Here is an 18,310-nt window from a genome sequence, read left to right as displayed (position 1 = left end):
GTGAAGAAGGGCCCAGCCTGAAGCAATGGTGTGAACAAGGCCAAGGAGTTGTGAAGTGTCAGGGGGAGCTCAGATAGCCACAACACTTGTGTGTTCTTAGGGCTGAAAGTGTGGTGAGGTCAGGTCAGGAGAGCATTGTAGATCACCAAGAAACTAGAACTTATGTGGCACTGGAGCCATCAGAGCAATGGAATGATCTAGGCAGATGAATAATGCAGTAGATCAGTGTTGTAAAAAGATTGCCCTGGTGGCAGAGTGGAGATGAAATGGAGGGAAACAAGAGAGACTGAGAGCAGAGAGAGCGTGGTCAGAATCGAAGCCTTCATCAGGGTAAAGAGTGGGGGCGGAGATCAGAGTGATGTCAATCAATATTTAGAAGACAAAATTAGCAGCACTTGACGATGAGTAATTAGCGTCTTTGGATAATAAAAATTGACAAGTTGGATGATGGATCCTTGGCAAAATGCTGAAGCCAATTTTTAGAAATGGTAAGAGAGCATTTAATTTAGAAATTGAAGTGGTAGATTAATTTAGCGTCAGAATAAGTTGACTATGAACAAATCATACCAAATGTGTCTCATTTCCTTCTTTATAGAATACTTATTTTCCCTTATAAAATAATAAATGCTTGTTATAGAAAACATGGAAAATACAGAAACCTAAGGTCACTAGGGTGAAGTTCTGTTATCTACTAATAGCATTTTGCTGTGTTTTATCCAAGAATATACTTTAACATGGTTGTGATCATTCTGTTCCCTATGTTTAACAGTGTGTACTACTTTTTTCACTTAATATTATACTTTGACCATACTTTTTCTGTAACAAAATCTTAGGGTTGGGGCTATAGCTCAGGGGTGAAGTGCTTGCCTAGCACATATGGCACCCTGGGTTTGATCTCCAGCACAAAAAAAAAAAAAAAAAAAAAAAATCTTGTAAATATCACTTCAAATAATTATAAAATATTAATTTTCTATCAATATGCTTTACTCTATCACTGGATATTTGTTTCCAATGTTGGAACTTTTTAAAGAAATTTCATTGATAGTTTTATATATAAAGCACTTTCCATATGTGGGATAGACTCCCTTAAGAGATTTGTAAAAAATGGTATGGTACCAAAAGAAATGAATGTTTACAGACTTTTGTTACATATTATCAAATGTCTTTCCAAGAGGATCGTAACAATTTACAATGCCACTAGTAATTTAGGGGTATCTATTTCACAATCTCTTTTCCTGCAAAGTACTATCATTAAAACAGCTAAACAAGACTGGAGTGTAGCTCAGTTGTAGGGCACTTGCCTAGCATGTGGGAGGGCCTGGGTTCAATCTCTAGTACTGCAAAAATAAAACCAAAACAACTAAACAAAACCAGAGCACTTTGCTAATTTGATCACTAAAAATTCCATCTCATTTAATTATGTTTTTAAAAATATGACTAATACATGCATGTGAGGAAAAGTCAGCTCATATATAGAGAGGCATGAAAGAAGAAAGACAAAATCTTTGTCTTTCTACCAACCCCAAACTTCATCCCTTCCCCAGAGCAACCATCATACACACTTTCTTGTGTACAACCTTCTGAAAAATAATTCTATCGAAGTCTTTTGAACCAGCACTAGATACTATTTATATCAGAATTTATGGGTCTTGAAAATGCTTCCATGTCAATGCATATAGCTCTACTCATGGATATATAAAAACTCATTTAACCTGTTCTCTAAGGCTGAACATTTATTTTTAATTTTTTTTGCTATTATAAATAATGCTGTAATGAGCCTCTTAGAATTAAGATATTAGTGTACTTGTGCAGGAAAATTCCTAGGTGTGAAATTACCTTAAATTTTAGATTTAAAAAATGTGTGTGGTGATTTGGGCGGGGTTGTGACTCAGTGGTAGAGTGCTTGCCTAGCATGTGTGATGCACTGGGTTCGAGTCTCAGTACCATATGTAAATATGTAAATAAAATAAAGGTACAACAACTAATAAAAATATTTTTAAAAAAATGTTTGTGGCAATTTACAATCTCGTCAACATACCGTAAATGTTTATTTCCCCATACCTTCACTGATTAAGAACAAACCGACCTTGAGTTTTGTCTTTCTAATACAGATTTAAAAATATCATCTCTGTGCATTTATTCTCATTCATTGAGCTACTACTGTGTGCTCTAGATGCCGTGTTCCAGATGTTTGGGACACACAACTGAACAAAATGAAGGTCCCTCCCCAATGCAGCTAACATTCTAGCACAGTGAACGATAAACATCACATACAAACAAATCCCCTGGTTAATCAGGAGATAAATGCTGGATGCACTAGAACCCTCTGCTTTGCTGCCTCTAAAACAGAATGTCACAGCTGCCCTTGTCACAGCATCACCAGAATGGATTTGGGGCATTTGCTTCTTCTTGGTGTCGCTGGTTTCTGCCCCAGATTTGAGGGCTAGAGTGTCTGATGGGTGAAGCCTGGATCATGTGGCTGCACTCTTGCTGCAAGGATGCCTAGGAAAATGAGTAAATGGAAATCTAGAATTCTCTGCTGAAAAGAGGGCTCTGTCTCACAAGATAGAGATTCCTCAGTTACAGAAGGGGTTCAGATGCTGAGTAGCTAAAAGGAATGACAAATATCCACCACAAGGTGTTTGAGTCCTTTTCATAAGTGCCTGAGCAAATCTCCGGGAAGAAAGATTCCCTCAGTCACACGAGACCTGGAAAAGTATTGAGCTCATGAGGGCAGATGCAATCTGACTGATGAGGAGAAGCAAAGTCAGTATTGAGGGAGTCCAGTCAGCCATTGGGCTGAAGGCATAATGCAAAATGTCACTGGTGTGAAAGCAACATCTCCCTGGATACCAGGCCATTCAAGGGGAATGTAGAGCTCGCCTCATGTACAGAAGGGTTGTCATGTGGAAGAGTGATTGTATGTATTTTCAGAAGCCGCAGAGGACAAAGTCACATTCATCATGCATCCAACAAATATTGAGTACCTGATATATGCCAGACACTGCTTTAGGCATCAGAAATATAATAATGAACAAGGCACATAAATTCCTACTGTTGTAAAGCTGGCATGTGTTTGGGGAGCAAATGATAAAAAAGAATTACACACATATATTTATAATACAATGTTAGTGTTAGAGGATATGAAATAAAGTAAATCTGAGTTGAAAAACACAATAAAACATAAACATGACAGATAAAGCCATTGGACAAGGCCCGTCTGAGATGGTGACACTTGTACAGAGACCTGAATAAAGGGAGAAAGCAAGCCCGGCAGATGTCTGGGAGAACAAATTCAAAACAGAAATGAAAACCAGTGCAAAGGCCCTGAGGTGGGAATGCACATAGCATGGTTGGAAAACACCAAGAATCTCATATGGCTAGAGAGCAGTAAGTAGCAGGAAATGAGGCTGGAACGACAGTCCTGAAATGGTCTTCATGCCTGAGAAGAAAGGTAAAGCATTTTGATTTATTCTAAATGTTATAGGAAACCATCAGAGGACCTTGAGCTGAAGAATGACATTATTTGCTTTACATTTTATAAGGATTATTCAAGGGACAGCCATGCCGACAATAGATTGCAGGAAAGGCACGATGAAACCAGAAGAACCTGTCAGAAGGCTACTGCCATGGTCCAGGTTGGACAAGGTGGCATTCACAGTGTGTGAGAATTTCAGAGAGACCTAATGTAACTTCATATAAGAAAACCTCCAGTTATTATAGTTTTCCAAATATAGAATGGTCTGGGGACTACAGAAGAGGATCTGTATTGGACAGAGTTTGGTCTGGACCATGGGCTAGCAATCTATAAACCACAGGCCACATCTGGCCTGTTACCTGTTGTCATAGATAAAGATTTAATGAAACAAAATTATTTGAAATTGTCTATGACTGCTTTTGCAGAACCACAGTAGAGTTGAACAGGTGCAAAAAGAGACCATATGCTTGTAAAACCTAAAATATTTACAGTCAGCACACCTCAGGTCCTTCCTCCCTTCCAGAGTCCTGTAGTTCCATACATAATTATTTGCTTGATACTCTGATGCTCTCTTTGTGTCATAGACTTAATAAATGCTTCATGGGTGCAAAGCTTGTGTTCTTCTTCTCAAATATGTCTTTCTATTGCTTAATTATAAACATTCAGCAGATTCCTTAAAATATACTGTTCTTTGGAATCAGGCACAGCGGTCATTATCACTCTGTGAAGAAAAAATAATTTGTTCCAAGGTTCCGGTGTATTACTAATATTTTCCCATTAAGAAGAAGTCTATGCCATTGGCAGTACTCATGAGATATCTTAGTAGATGCATAACAAACTCCTCTTAATCATTTAAAGAAATGATATGTAGAATTTGGAGCAAATGCTTACCATCTGCAGATGAAGATCTTGCTGCTGGTTACACACCTAAGTTAAAGGAAATGGAAATAAGCAACTCACCAGCCCAGGGAGAGTAATCCCACTCTCTGGCTTCCTCTGAAGGGGCACATGAATCATACAGTTGGAGAACTGAAGAAATTCCATGCCCGATCAACCAACTACATTTCTTTTAGTGAATGAGAAGCATGTTTTGTCCAAGATACAAACCACTCTTCAGGATCCAATGAAAGGCAGTCTGAGCTTCCTCTGTACCATGCAAACCACTGGAATTTGAAATGCAAATAATCCTTATTTCCTAACCTGAGGACTGAAGCACAACAGGGCTGAGTAAAAGCAAAAATTCAGCACCAAGAGTAGGAGGGCTTTCTTAATCGAAGGCTCAATATCCTAAAGAATGACGTGAGAAGGTTGGATTGTGGTTCAGTGGTAGGGTGATTGCCTAGCATGCGGGAAGCGCCACATATAAACCAATCAATCAATAAGTAAAAATAAAGGTCCATTAACAACTAAAAAAAGGAATGTCATGAGAACAGAGAAAAGGGGCAAGAGTAGGCAACCCCTACTCATGGCCATCCAACCCCAATACAGCTGGCTTTCCAAAAAGTGGGCCTTTCTTTCCTCTTTGCCTCTACTAACAACATTAGAAAGACCTCTGTTTTGAAAAATTGCTCTGACCAAAGGAATTGAAATTCTTGAAAATTGAAGTTCTTGAAATAATTTTTACCTCTGCATCACATAGATAGATAGATCCACATACATACACACAGAAAAGTGGCTTAGAGAGAATTAATCAGACAATTCGAACACACCCCCAAACCTGTTTCCATGAAGGTCTTTTCTTTCCTTTCATTATCAATACTGATCAAAACTACTGGGCAATCTCACTCCTCCGTATTTTGTGTTCTTTGTAGATATATTAATGATCATATGGAAATCCTAAGACGGGGTCACTGTTTGCTTTAGGAATTGCCTTTGCCCATCCAGAACCAATCAGTGAAAATTACTAGTTTCCTCTGGATTTTTATTGAAGTGTTTTAGTTGGCTTTTCCACAGCTGTGACTAAAGGACCTGACAAGGACAATTTTAAGGAGGAAAAGTTTATTTGGGGGTTCATGGTTTCAGAGGTCTCAGTTCGTAGACAGTAGCTTCCATTTAGGGGGGGCTAGAAGTGAGAGAACATCATGGTGAAGAGTGTGGCAGAAGGAGGCAGCTCACATGATGATCAGAAAGCAGAGAGAGATACAAAATATATATCCCAAAGGCACACCCCCCAATGCCCACCTCCTCTGGCCACACCCTACCTGCCTTCAGTCACCTCTCAGTTAATCCCCATTGGAGGAATTAATTCACAGGTTGGGTTAAAACCCAATCATTTCACCTCTGAATGTTCTTGCATTGTCACACACGTGAGCTTTTGGGGGATACCTAGTATCTAAACCATAACAATATGTTAGAGTAATATAATCAATTTTATTATTTTTGTGGTATTGAATGTAGGGGTGCTTCACCTCAGAGCTATATCCTCAGCCCTTTTTATTTCTTTTTTTTTTTAATTTATACATACTTTATTATGTTATGGACCTTTATTTTATTCATTTATTTACATGCGTGCTGAGAATTGAACCCAGTGCCTCACACATGTTAGGCAAGCGCTCTATCACTGAGCCACAAACCCAGCCCCTTTAGTTCTTATTTTGAGACAGAATCTTGCTAAGTTGTTGATGCTGGCCTCAACCTTGTGATCCTCCTGCCTTAGCCTCCCGGGTAGCTAGGACTACCATTGTGCTTAGTTTCTAACCTAATCAATTTTAAATAGTTTTGTAGAATATTATGGGACCACTGCATAAATCCCTTTGCTTCTGGAGATTAGCTTTTAAAATTCTTCCAAGAGCACCCTTCTTCAAATATACCTTGGCTAAAAGCTGTTTGGTATGTGACTGTTCATTTATGTATACACACCCATGTTTACTCAGTGCTTCTGAATCACTTAAGGCCGATTAACCTAAGTATTACAGGCTGCATAGCAAGTGATAATACAAATGCCACCTTGTCCTCTCTTACTTCAGAGAGGCAGAGCCCTGGTGAAAGAATTAAAACTGCACCAGTCGGCCTGGGACTGGCCACTGCACATCTCTGAGCTTCTTTGTGTTTCATTTATAAAATGGTCTTGCCTACTAGACCAAATTATTTTAAGATCCTGACTGTGAATGGACTAATTCTGATGGGCAACACAGAGAAGGTTATTATACTTTATATCGGATCCCCAAATTATTTCCTTGAAACAATTATATGTCCGAGACTAATGTGGTTGTTACCCAGTAATGGCCTTGATAAGAATATTAGGAGTAAATAGTTATGGATACCAATATTGCATTAGTAATACAAGAGATCCTGTAGCAGGCCACAGCTATTTTCTTTCAGCAGTTTATAGTCTCCAAACACCTCTAATTATACCTCTTTTAAAAACTTGGGGTTCTGGTGGCCACATTTCCTAAGCACCAAATGAGATATATAGTTTAGCCTGAGATTTTTGTCCTCTGGATCAAGCATAAAATAGTTCATGAGACATACTGGGGATACCATATTACTGGAATTTTCTGAAGCATTTTTTTCCATGCAAAAGAATCAGAACATTTGAAATCCAGAAAGTTCCAGATAATCAAGGATTTATAGACATGATACATAAGAGAGCCCATAGATGCTGAGTTTTGAGAAGTACAGCCTAGCTTCAAAAGCAGAAAAAGGATCTGTAATGTGGTTAATAGTGAAAAAATGTGAATTTAAATGAAGCAAATAAGCTTTTTAATCCAGTACATTAAAATGAGCAAAAGAAGACTGAAGAACAAACATCCCCTTATCACATGGGCCTCTGGGAGTTTCTTTCAAAGTAACCTTTCTGAATCCTGTGACCAATGAAGCCATCCAGGTTGGCAGGGGGGAGGGATGGGGCAGGAATGACAAAAGGTGAGAGGTTTGTACTGCAAACAGCACAAATTAAACGCTATAGAACATTTCATGTAAATGCTTATTATTGTTATTATTAATTTGTTATAAACTTTGCAAATTTGGGTTTTGAACAACATTGAAATCTATCAGATTTAGCAGGGGTAGAAGGAAGGAGGGAAAAGAGATGTTTTCACAAAAACAAGTAAGAAGAAAGTTATTATGTTTACTCTCAAAATCTAACTTCCTAGTAACCAAAGCAAAGAGGAAAATATAATGAGTTATATAATGTCTTCTTTTTTTTTTTTTTCCCAGTAGAAGGTACAGGCCGATTATTCAGGAGAGATGAACCTCTCCTAACACTGAGCTCTGAAAATCATTTGTCACAGAGTTTGTGTACCAAGGACCTTGAACAATTTAATGGATGATATTTTCCAGTTAGAAAATTTTACATATGTATGAGAGTCAAGTTGTTAGAGAAATACTCTCTCAGGCAGGAGAAGAAGGACAGAATCCTCATTCACCTTCAAGGGGCCTGGCCATCATGCCTTGTCAGCGAGGCAAGAGGTAGACTCCCTTTGAAGTTGGCATGCCACCTTCCCATCCTGGCAGCCTACATACCAAAATGGGATTTGCAGCAACTCTTTCGATTTGCTGCCTGTTTTGCCGTTCTTTCTTCTTTGGAGGAGGAAGAAGGAATAACAGGTAGGGGAGATGCTAGTTCACATCACCTTTGGGGCAAGGGCCCTTCCTGACCTGAGAGAAGTTTCAGAATCTCTGTACTGTGATCCTAAGGGAGTAGGGTAGGGACTAAAGACAGCTCGTGCTGGCAGGTACATATGAAAATAGGTTCACTGGACTCTGTTATAAAACATGACAGCTTCTTAGAAAGATTAGAGCAACCACATAGAGAAATGTTTCTCAGAATGCCACCTCGATGCTTGACTGCCTATTAAAGACCTATCAAACAGAACCCTGAAAGGGCCACTAAGTGGTGCTTTAGTGGATTAACACTGGGCTGGATCTTACATTGAGATTTCAAAGTTCCTTTGAAGTTAGAATGTTAGGAAATCATTTTCCAAGTCATATCCCTGTAAGCTTTAGATGTTTCCTAATAAGCTTGGTGACAGAAGAGTTGGCTAATTCTTTAGGATTTAACAAGGGGGAGAAAAAAAGTGTTTTTCATGACAGACACAGAAGTAATAATAATATTCCATAACTAAGGAGAGAAGAACATGGAAGTTGAGTGGCATTTGCCAATCGAGTCTCTCCTATTGAAGAAAAGTTCGTAACAGTTCTGTTCCTTAATGTGGACTTACAATGAATATAAGGGCAATTTCCTTAAAATATTGAAGATCGATTTGTCATTTAATTAGCCATTATCATTCTTGATTTCATTAATATTACTTTAGTGACCTTTGAGACTGAGGAACATGGAGTTGTCTGCTGGAGAAATTAGACTTCTGCCCCCTCTTAGGATCACTCTGCTTTGGCTCAGCGACAAGGCTGAGGGGATGGCATTCTGTCCTCACATCCCTCAGGCTCATGACAATCTGAAGTCACTGGCTTTCCAGGCATTTGTGAGAACACAGATCCAGGTGCCTGGAGGGGCCCTTCTTACATTATCACTCCATAGAGAAGCTACAAACAGCTCACACAAAAATAAGGAAATAAAAACACATCACACTCATTAAAGAGTAGGTAATAGAAATGCACTGCTATTTTCAAGTAGCTGCAGCATTTGGATGGGAATCTGAAGGCTTTCCTGTGATCACATCTGTGTATATTTATAAACTTATCTCAGCACAGAAACATGCGTCACCGCTGATCCTTGAAAGCAGTGGAGGTTATGGTGTGGGGGACAGACGTGAAATGTGACTACAAGATGAAGCTGCTTCAAAGGTCAGCGGGGTGGAGAGGAGTAATTGTTCAGGCTGAGCAACTCTCCACAATGCATTTTTGATGCAATGACTAATTATTGTGATTATTTTCATCAGCAAAGGCTTCTGTAGAGCTAAACATATTTATTTTCTCTTTTCCTCCCTAAAAAGTACGAGCTTTAGAGGAATTCCATATGTCTCCCACCTATACTTAGGAAGTATGTCTCGTATGTTTCTACAAATGGTGAACCACCTTGCTTGCCTCTGCTCTTCTGTCTACCACAGATTTCTCTCCCCTTCGTATCCATTAAGCCAGACTGGGCTTAACAAAAACAGCCCTGCTGACCTTTTGAGGGCCCCTGTCAATAACTGCATACAGCTGGTAGTCAGTAAGCTAGAATTTCATATAATGAGCTGACGGCATTTCCATAGAAAAAAGTAGTAAGTATAGAAATGATAGGTTTTTAAAAAATACTATTTTTACTCACTGAAATAGTATTGCCCAGAGTTTTACAGTTTTATATCAAATGTGGCCCCTTTACAGAGCATTTATCCAAAAAAAGGTTCAGAAAAGGGTTGCTCAGTTCACATACACACAGTGGTAGTAAGAATGAAAGATGAACACATTAGATGTATCATGTATAACAACAATTCCTTAAAATTCTCAAATTTCCTATACTTTGCAAAGAATTTTCTTTCCCACCCTGCAGATGGTATTGAGGACTGAACCCAGGAGCACTCCGCCACTGAGCCAAACCCCCAACCCTTTTTAATTTTTTCATTTTGAGACAGAGTCTCACTAAGTTGCTGAGGCTGGCCTCAAACCTGCAATCCTCCTACCTCAACCTCCCCAGTTGCTGGGCATGCACCACCATGCTCAGCCAGTTTTCCAAATTTTGAGTCATCTACACTACATTAAAACAAACACTACATAAGGTCTTCAGAAGCAAAATGAAGAAGAATTAAGGGAGCACATTAACTATATTATACTCTGTATCTATCTCTCCCCAAAATTGTTATTAAAGGGGAAAAAAGTGTCTTGGCCTATTTGTGGTATTGGAATTCATATTATTGTTAAATGCACCTGCACTGTTTGAATTCATGATATAATAGTCAATTATTTGCTCAAACAACTACGTGGTTAATTTGATTTTTCAGTCTTTGGACAAAATCTCTGGTAATTTAAAATGCCTAATGAGTGAAAACCACTAGGGCCACCCTTCATTCCGTACGGATGAATTATTTCTGAGGATAATCATGTGCAGAAATCAAACTATACTCCAATGTTCTAGAACCAATGTAAGTAAATCTCTATATTCAGTCAACAATATTAGAATTTAGAATCCCAGAATTTTATAACATCGGAGCAGGGCAGAAAAATCAGAAACAGAAGGATGTTAAGATGCCTGTCCATTAGTAAAAACACGTGAAACACGCTGTAGAATTTATGGGCAGAGACTTCAGAAAGTTTGGTTTAAAATGGCACTGGCACCAGCTAATATCTTAGAGAAGACTATAAATGTCAGCATATTTCATACTGTCTTCACTCATAATGACTTCCCTTATACTCAAATTACATCCATTTATTAGTTAACAAATTGTAGTTTTTAAATGTCTTCAGTCTTATCTAGAGATATAATGAGGACCCACTATTATGAGTTTTACTTTCAGGCATTTTGGAAACAATCCAAAAATAGACTTTTCATCTTTGACTGTAGAGCAGGTCTTAATGGAATAGTCATAATGGAAATTATTCATATTTATTGTTTTTCTAAAGATGGCCTTAAAATATATATTTCACATTACATTACTGTATCGAAATGCCGCAGCCTCAGCATCAAACCACTTGCTGCAGCACAAGTACTAAATATCTCTGTAAATGGGAAATCCCCTTTAAATTGCACTTTCTGAAGAACTGTTTCTATACTTCTCTAGGTACTGCATTTCATAACTCCATTTTCTCAAATTTAACAGTAATTGACTTTTCATAAAGTCTTAAAGTCGGGAGGTATATTAGCAAGGATTGCATTTGCTATCAGCAGCAGAAAACTTGACAGCCACTTAAATAAGTAAGGGGTTTACAGGACTCTGACAACCATGCTCATCCTCCTTAACAAAGCGGCCTTGCCTTTGGGATTATAATGTGGCTGCTGCATGCAGACCTTCCAGCTGCATTCCAGAGAAAGGGAAGTAAGGGTGAGGGACAATGGGTCAGGGGACTTACTGCCAGGCCCGCTGAGTCTCTTTCTCTCTTTCTTAATAGATATATTCACATATCATAAAAATCACTCGTTTAAAGTATAGAATTCAATGGATTTTAGTATATACATAATAGTTTCAGTGATTCGGAAGTGCTATCATCACCTCTAATGCTGGAACATTTCCATCTTCCTCCAAAGAGAACTGTACCTATTAGGTACAGGTGCCCCTCTCTTCCCCAAGCCCTAGCAACCATTATCTACTTTGTTTTTATGTGTTTACCTACTTCATTTCATATAAATAGAATTGTAGAATTTGTGGCCTTTTGTGTCTAGCTTCTTTCACTTAGCATAATATTTTCAAGGTCCATCCAATGAATGGAAATATCAGTAATTTGATCCTTTTTATGACTGAATTATATTTTATTGTGTGGCTTTAACCCATTGGTATATGGACATTTGGGTTACTTCCATGTTGGGACTATTGATAATGCTGCCATGAATGCTCATGTATCAGTTTTTGGGTGAACCTGTGTGCACTTTCCTTGGGGACCTACCTAGGAATAGAAATGCTCTATCATACAGCAACTCAACTGCTGTCCAAAGCAGCTGCACCAGTTTACAGTCCCACCAACTGGGTAGGAGGCTTCCAACAAGCCTGTCTCTTCTAAAACCTCTTCTCGAAAACCTTCCCCACCCCTCCTCAGGATCCTCTCCCGACATTTCATTGGCCAGAACTGGGTTACATGGCCACTCCTATCCCCAAGGGAGTTTGGGAAGGTGACTATTTGTGCCTTACCTCTAGTGTCAGAGAAGGAAAAGGAGGTTAGCATCTTTATCTGCTGAGGAAGTGATCCTGGTCTTCTCTGATGGAATCCCCTCCTTGAAACCCTGCTGGGGGCTAGGGTTGTGGCTCAGGGGTAGATCACTTACCTAGCATGTGTGAGGCACTGGGTTTGATCCTCAGCACCACATTAAAAAATAAATAAAGTTAAAAAAATGAAACCTGCTGGGTGTGGTGGTTCTTGTCTTTAGTCCCAGCCACTCAGGAGGCTGAGGCAGGAAGAACCCTTGAACCCCAGAGGAGTTCAAGACCAGCCTGGGCAACATAGTGAGACCCGCCCCCACAACACCATCTCAAAAAACAAACCCTGACAAGGGACATTCTGCCTCTGCTTGAACACTGTCATCCATAATACTCAACTCTCAAGAGTCACGTTCTACATTTGTGTGGGGTTTGTTAGTGTTTCCTGTATACTGAGTAACAGATCTAATATTTTCCCTTCAGAAATAATCGAACAAAGGGAACACAGGAATGGAAATGAAGTAGGGTCATTAATAATGTAAATGTGATGTTCCAACTCTTAGTGCCTGGCTCACAGGAGGGCTCAGTAATTGTCTTCCTTCCACCCCACCCCCACCAGCATCTTGCCCTTCACTCTTCTGTCGTGGGTTTTGTTTTTCTCTTAAATTGTACATTTCTAGGACACCAAGGATAGTGTTGTCTAATTGGCATTGGTCCACATCTACCATAACTTAAACACAGCTGAACATTAATCAAATTTTTTTTTTTTCCCTCTAGAAGAGGGGGGAAAACAACTGGTGATGAAGAAGCCATTCGCGGGCTTCGCCATTGTATTATAAGCATGCTGGGTGCTTAATGAGTTGCTGAATAATATAACACTTCTTTAGTTCTTTGGCTGCCTCATGATTAAATGCTATAAATATTTATGATTTATTACTGATGCTTTGGATAGGGCAGACTCTGGAAGGCTCATGGATCACAGTGATTCTAAAGGAAAATAAGAAAATAAAACTAAATAGAGCTGCTTATTTATAATGCTGTTCAGATGGGTCATGTAATTTGTCAGAAGCTGGTAGAGGTAAAGCTGTCCAGAGGCAATGCCATTTAAACAGTTTCTTTTATCATTGATTATATATTTCTGATAACAATGAATTTTGAATAAATGGGAGTTCAAGTTGTCACTTTGTGCTAACAACCCACTCACCTTTGAAGGTGGCCATGAGGCTGCAAAATCAAAGATCAAAATCAGTATGTGGGTATTGCAACTGCTGCCAAGCTGTACATGCCATCCAGGGACCAATACAGGGGGTTCTTTCCCCCAAAGTCAGGATACTTGTCTCTGGGAACCATGATTGACAGTGTCTGCAGTACCACGCACAATTTCATCTAATGACCCACTTGCAGAACTTTTTCTCCCCATTTCTTTGGTTGTATTGATTTTGTGCTTAAAAATCAGGTGCACCCTTGCAGGAGGAACATGGCAGCATTGCACAGGCCGCTGAAGTATGTATTGCTCATTTAGAAAACTGGGTTTGATTCCTAACTCCATCAAGCTGTGTGACTCATAGCAAATTATTTAACCTCTCTGAGCTTTAATTCCTTCATAGAATTATGATGAGAATTCAATGCATGAGAAGTATATGCCATAGCAAGCGCTCAATGAAATGTTGGATATTATCTCTATGAAAAGATATCATAAGCAAATCTTTTGATTTATACTGTATCTTACAACAGAATGGACATCTGTGAACAGTGAGTGCTCTAAGCAGCTAATTGATCAGAAATGAAGAAAATTTAGCATATATGGAAAAGCAGAAACATTAATTAATTCTTTTCCCTGAAACTAACTCTGTACTCCTGTATTATGTATGGAGAATAAAATCATTGAGTTTGGTCTTCTCATATATTGCCTTTTTTTTTTTTTTTAAGCATAGTAGGGATCAGACCCAGGGCCTCACAAGTCTCTTCCACTGAACTACATTCCCAGCCTCCCCAGCACTTTTTAAAACAACTTAAATTTTACAAAGTGTCTCATTAAGTTGCCCAGGCTGGCCTCAAACTTGACATCCTCCTACCTCAGCCTCCCTAGTAGCTGGGATCATAGGCATGTACCACCTTGCCCAGCTTCATTGCATGATTAATATTCATTCCTTGAAGTCATTATTATTCTCTTTGTTTTCCTGATGATTGAATCAAGACCTTGAGTGATGAAATGATTTGCCCAAAAGCAAAACCTACCAAGCAACAGAGCCAAAAGTTAAACCCAAGTCTTCCAACTAATCAATATGTACACAAAGAAATGGCACGAATATGTTTCAGCTTTCTTTTCCTGTTATAATAATAAATGAAAAGGTAAGTTTGAGGATGGGGAAGAGGAGGATGGGAAAAAGCACCTTTCTACAATTTCTCCAAAAGAAAAGGACAAGTTCAAAAGGGTCAGTCCCCTCAGATGGATATCCATCCCATGACTATGAAACACATCTCCTTTTGCTTGAATTTTCAAACTGGACTACTTTAATATATAAAATTCAACTGAATTTTTGAGCACTCAAATAAAATGATAGTTTCTTTTTAACTCGTAGGTGTAGCCTGATCAGAGTCTAGGAAACCTATACATTATAAACTACAAAGGTTTTACTATTGCTCACCCCATGCAAGTAGAAGATAAAATTTTCACAATTCCTAAAGTGTTCATGCCAATGAAGAAAGCAAAAGGCTGCTACAAATTTGTGACTGACAGCTCAGCGTCCTTAGCCAGATAATGAAGTCTCTCCTGCATGCAGAGCCACCTCATGTACCAAGACTGAGGTCATATATTCATGTCACTGAGGGAATTTCATCTGTTTCCTTATTTGAAAAAGGATTCTTAATAACTCATCATACTCATATCTCCCTAGTTTAGCTTCAGACAAAAAGAATTAGGTAATCCTGTCACATACCAAGAAGAGAACATTTATAATACCCATGAGAGTCAAACCTTTCAGGACTGAATGGAAGGTCACTCAGTCTCCCTGAACCATAAAGCCCCAATTGCAGGGAACAAGAAAAGCTAGCAAAACCAACCTGGCTAACTATTTCATGCCAAAAGGTTCCCAAATGAGGGTTGTAACTATGCCAATAGGTGAAGTTTATGTGATATCGTAGCAAGGAATAGCATGTATTAAATATTTCATATCTGCTAGACATACTACTAAATACTGTATTTGATTTTCTTATGCACACAATACTATAAAGTAGAAAATATCATCTTCAGATTAGAAATATGGAGGGCTGGGAGTGTAGTGCAGTGGTAGAGCATTGGCCTAGCATGGGCAAGGTCCTGGGTTCAATCCCCAGCACTGACAAATATAGAAAAGAAGCTTGGCATGGTGGTGCACTCCTATAATCCCAGAGACTTGGGAGGCTAAGGCAGGAGGACCACACATTCAAAACCAGCCCCAGCAATTTAGCAAGGCCCTAAGTAACTTAGTGAAACCCTGTCTTAAAAATATAAAAAAGGGGATGGGGGTGCTGGGGATGTTGCTCAGTTGTTAAGTACCCCTAGATTCAACCCCCAGTACAAAATATATCTATATGGAAAAATATAGTTATATATGGAAACTGAGCTTAAAGAAGTTATGGAACTAAGCCCCAGGTCACACAGATGCTAACTGGCATAGCAGGAACTCAAATTTGGGGTGGTCTTTTATTTTTTTTTTTTTATTAGAATTTTTTTGAGTTGTATGTGGACAGAATATCTTTATTCACTTAATTTTATGTGGTGCTGAGGATCAAACCCAGTGCCTCACACCTGCGAGCCAAGCGCTCTACCACTGAACTACAACCCCAACCCCATCTGTTATTTAAGCCAATGATCTTTTCAAATTTCGACACCTCTCCTTTCTTTGGGGTATGAGTCACTTTTATTATCAAAGAGTTTCTTAGTTAACCACAATCTCAGTGACTCAAGACAACACACATTCATTATCTGTGGGTCGGGACTCTGGGTGCACCCTAGCTGGGTCCTCTGCTTCCCCCAAGGGTAAAGTCAAGGGTAAAATCCAGACAGAGTCGGGATTCCATATGAGTTTCTCTCAGGAAGGAGTTGCTCACTTGGTTCTTGGCAGGACTGGTTCCCTACAGCCTGTGGCCCGAGGGCCTTGGCTCTCTGTGATCCAGAGGTCACCCTCAGTGCTAGGTGGGTCTCTCCAATGGCAGCTTATTTTATCAGCGCCATCAAGGAGGAGATTCAATAGAGAAAGTTGCTAGCAAGATGGAAGCTACAGTCCCATGTCACATCCTGATAGTGTCCCTCCACTGCCTTCACTGTATTCTAGTGCTCAGAAGCAAGACACAGGTCCTGCTCACACTTAATGGGAGAAGATTAAGTGGATAAGAGCTGGTGAGGGGGCATCTTAGAGTCTGTCTGCCAAGAGGAGTTTTGTCAAGTGCTCCATATTTTCCTTTATATTTCTACCAAGTCCATAAACTTGTCCAGGATAAGAGAAAAGCATACAATTAAAAAAAAATTTTTTTAGTTGACAATGGGCCTTTAATTTATTTATTTATTTGTTTATTTATGTATTTATATGCATTGCTAAGGATGGAACCCAGGGCCTCACACATGCCAGGCAAGCACTCTACCACTGAGCTGCAACCCCAGCCCCCTTACACAATTATTTTTTAAAATATTTTAAAATTCCCATTAAAAAAATCCCAACAGCCATGTTTGTCTCATACTAATTTTTCTAAATGTTATTATTTAGTACTTCTTAAGACTTGAGACTTAATTCTTATGAGCTGCATTATCATCTTGTTTCTGGAAATAAGCTGGTTGCATAGAGGAACCCAGGGGAAGGGCACCTTTAATGGGATCAGCAAGGTCATGAAACAAATACACAACATCAGTTCCAACCCTGTGCACACGCGCTAGTGGCCTTCCAGCCAAAGACTTTTCCTTGGTCCGACAGGGGTTACCTCTGGAGGGAAATGCAAGCTGAAAAGCCCTGTGGAAATCTAGAACAAGATTTCTGGAGGTGCAGGCTTACAGGAAACAGAGAACAAAATACTCACAATGAGAAATGGGTTACAGGGATGATCACTTTTGTTGCTTTTGCATGCCTCAAACCCCACTGTACCAGTAGAATGTAGCCTGCCTGAATTATAGCAGCTTTAAAAAAATCTTTTCCTCACTATCACCACATACATATGTCTGTGTGTATATATATGTATGCATGACACCTAAAATTTAGCACCATGAATTCTCACTGCTGCTGCAAAACTGTGTTTCTTCTCAGCCTTCTTGACGTACACCTCATCTCAAAGAGGCTCTGGAAATCTTCCAGAGCCCGCTTCTTCTGGGGGGTGCAAACCCACCTATCTTCCGTCTCCCTGTAATTTCTTCAATAACTTTAGCATGGAGTGACATTGGTTTACCAAGGAAAAGCTAACAGATTTTTTTCTATAAATAACTGGTTGGCAGTGCTGTGGTGACAATTTATATAATAGAACTCATGCTTAAATAATAAGGTAACAGCTTTGGACTGTGAATTTTAAAATGTTTTATTGAAATGTAGACTGATTAACAGGCAAGATTCTTCTTCTAATTATTTTAATTATAGGCTCTTAATGACTAGAAGCCACAGAAATAAAAACACGTCAAAATTACATTTTTAATGAAGTGGCACCTGGAAGCCTTGACTTCTCCAACACAAGTTGAGATGATCAATCGTTACCTGGAAACAATGCATAGGTGCAGAGAAGTTAGGGAGGTGTTCATTGGGGGAGAGAATTATTTATGACCTGATTTTTCGATGAATGCATGTAGGATAAAGAAAACTCGTAGTAACATAAAATGAGCAGTGGACTTAAGAGTCAAGAGACTGGTTTCTAGTCCCAACTCTGTTAAACTGCTTGACTGTGTGTCCACTTTACCTTTCTTGGTCATGTAAAATGTGGAAGATGAAATTCATGCTCTCCGAACTTCCCATTTTAAATCCATAACTCCATAATTTCATTATTGTATTATAAAGAATAATAGCAGGCACGGTGGTCCACGCCTGTTATCCCAGTGGCTCAGAGGCTGAGACAAGAGGATCATGAGTTCAAAGTTCAAAGCCAGCCTCAG

This window comes from Sciurus vulgaris (assembly GCF_902686455.1).
Source record: "Sciurus vulgaris genome assembly, chromosome: 1".
NCBI classification, from domain to species: domain Eukaryota; kingdom Metazoa; phylum Chordata; class Mammalia; order Rodentia; family Sciuridae; genus Sciurus; species Sciurus vulgaris.
Note: the sequence above shows the minus strand (reverse complement) of the source record.